The sequence below is a fragment of the Jaculus jaculus genome, chromosome X, assembly GCF_020740685.1.
Source record: "Jaculus jaculus isolate mJacJac1 chromosome X, mJacJac1.mat.Y.cur, whole genome shotgun sequence".
NCBI classification, from domain to species: domain Eukaryota; kingdom Metazoa; phylum Chordata; class Mammalia; order Rodentia; family Dipodidae; genus Jaculus; species Jaculus jaculus.
In genome coordinates this window covers 12,564,664-12,567,782 of record NC_059125.1, presented here as the reverse complement: position 1 = coordinate 12,567,782, position 3,119 = coordinate 12,564,664, and positions in this window count along the sequence as shown.

Here is a 3,119-nt window from a genome sequence, read left to right as displayed (position 1 = left end):
TATGAATATTACTATCAATGATAATTCAGTTATAAAAATGTCATCTCAGGAGGAGAAGCATCTTAAGAGAAGGGAGATGGGAAAAACAGGGTTTATTAGTCAGGATTCTTTGGAGGAACAGAACCTATAGAATGGATTGTTTAAAAGGGAATTTCTTGAATTAGCTTACAGCAGTCCAACAATAGCTATATGTAGGCTTGAGAGTCAAGGAAGTTGGTAGCTGGTCAGTTCACAGGGCTGGATGTCTCCTTGGTCCCAATGAAGCACTGAAGGCCTGGAAAATTGCTGGAGAGCCACTGATCTTCAGTTCACAATGGAAGGCTGAGGAAATTTGATGCCAATGTCAATGAAGGACAGCCGAACAGGGTATATGCATGTACCAGTGAAGGCATTCACTAAGAAGCATAGGCAGCAAGGCATATAGAAGGGATATATCTTCTTAGAGCTTCCCTCTGTAAGGGCCATCCACTTTGGTGGTAGCACTTACTGTGGAGGAAGAACTTCCTCTTTCATTTAATACTTCCTGGAAACAGCCTCAGAGACTCAAAAGAAATGTGATCAGTTGACAATAGAACTTGGCCATCCCAGAGGCTATAATGGAATATATACATAGAAGTTACCTTCTCATTGCTGGGGCAAAACATGCAATCAGTTTCCATATTGTTGAACCATCCCTGCATCCCTGGGATGAAACCTGCTAGATCATAGTGGATAATGCTTCTGATGTGTTATTGAATTTGATTTGCAAGGATTTTGTTCAGGATTTTGCTTCTAAGATCATCAGGTATATAGGCCTATAGTTTTATTTTTTTGTCCTATCTGTCTTATTTTATTTATTTATTTTTTTGCATTAGGGTGATGCTATCTTCATAGAAGGAGTTGCTAAGCATTGTCTGTTCTCCAATTATGTTAAAACTATTGAGTAAAAGTATTTTCATCTCTTCAAGGAAAGTTGGGTAGAATTTTGCTGAGAATCTATCAGATCCTGGATTTTCCTTTTGGGAGGTTTTTATAATTACATTTTCAATCTCAATGGATGTAATAGGTTGGTTTAGGAGATTTATTTGCTCTGGATTTAGTTTTGGTAGGTGATATTTATTTAGGAATTCATACATTTTTTTCTGAGTTATCCAATTTTGTGGAATAGAGGTTTTGGAAATATGTCCTGATGATTCTTTGAATTTCACTGGTATCTCTAGTAACCTTTCTGTTTTCATTTTTAATTTGTTAATTTGAGATTTATCGTGTTTCCTTTTGATCAAATTGGCCACAGGATTATCAATCTTGTTTATTTTTTGAAAGAACTAGCTCTTGGTTTCATAAATTTTGTTAATTGTTTTCTTATTTTCCAATTCAACTCTGATATTAATTATTTCTTTCTTTCTGGAAGTCTTAGGATTGGATTGTTCTTGTTTTTCCAATGCCTTTAGATGGATGGTTAGAGTATTAATTTGAGGTCATTCCAAATTTGTTATAAAGGCTTTTAGTTTTATGAATTTCCCCCTTAAGACTGCCTTCATTATGTCCCATAAGTTTTGGTAGGTTGAGTTTTCATTATCATTCAGTTCTAGAAATTTCACAATTTCCTTTTTGATTTCTTCCATAATTCATTCATTGCGTGTTGTTCAGTTTCCAGGAGCTGGTATAATTTCTGCTCTTTCTCTTCTTGTTAATTTCTAGCTTTAATTCATTGTGGTCATATATGATGCAGGAATGAACATCAATTTTCCAGAATTTATGGAGGCATACTTTATGCCCTAATGTATTATCTATTTTGAGGAAGGTTCCATGGATTGATGAGAAGAATATGTATACTTTATAATTAGGTTGGAATGCCCAGTAGATGTCTGTTAGGTCTAATTGATCTATGGTGTTGTTGAGATCTACTATTTCCCTGCTGATTTTATGCTTGGATACTCTGTCTATTGATGATAGTGAAGTATTGAAATCCCCTACTATGATGATGTTGAAATTTATTTCTGGCTTGTTGTCAAATAGGTCTTACTTTATAAACTGTGTTGTACCTGTGTTTGGTGTATATAGGTTTATGATTGTGATATCCTCTTGTTCAATCATTCCCTTAACCTGAGGAAAAAGTGGTCTTCTTTGTCCTTTTTGATTACTTTTGATTTGAAGCCTATTTTGTCATATATTAATATAGCTATGCCATCTTGTTTTTAATTTCCATTTGCTTGGAAAATGATTTTCCACCCTTTCACCCTGAGAAGGCTTTCTATCTTTAGTGTGAGGTGGGTTTCTTGAAGACAGCATATGTAAGGGTCCATTTTACTGATCCACGCTGTTAACTTATATCTATTTATAGGTGAGTTAAGACCATTACTATTTAATATTGTAACTGTGAAGTTTGTTTCAATCTTTTCTGTCTTGGAGGTTTATGAGGTGTTTCCCCCCCCCCCCCCTTGGGCTTTGAATGATTTTATGCCTGCTCTAGTTTTGGTTACTGTGTTCTTCCTTTGTAGGCTCTTGAGGATGGTTGGTTGACTCTTCTGTGTGGAATATTTCCTCAATTATTCTCTATAGGTTTGTCTTTGTGTTCACATAGTTGTAGAGCTGGTTTGTGTCATGGAAGTTTTTTTTTATTATTATTATTTCACCATCTATTATGAGGGATATGTTCAGTGGGTACAGTAGTTTGGGTTGGTAGCCATAGTTTTTAGATTTTGAAGTATACCATTCCAATGGGATCCTGTTGAAAAATCTGAGGTAGTTATGATGGGATTGCCTTTTTATGTAATAAGTTATTTCTGTCTTGCTACTTCTAGCCATTTGTCTTTGTTTTCATTGTTGAGAGTTTTCATGATGATGTGCCTTGGACAGTTTCTTCTTTGGTCCAGTCTCTTTGGTATTCTGTGAGTTTCTTGTATCTGGATAAGTATCTCTTTTGAGAGAGTGGGAAAGCTTCTTTTTCAATAATTTGGTTGAATATGTTCTCCATGCCTTTGGCCTGAATTTCTTCCCCTTTCTGGTATACCCATGATCCAGATGTTTGGTTATATTAGGATATCCCACAATTCTATAATATTCCTTTTGCATGATTTTTCGAATTTATCAAAGTTTCTGGGCTCCTGAACTATTTCTTCTGTCTTGTCTTAAAATCT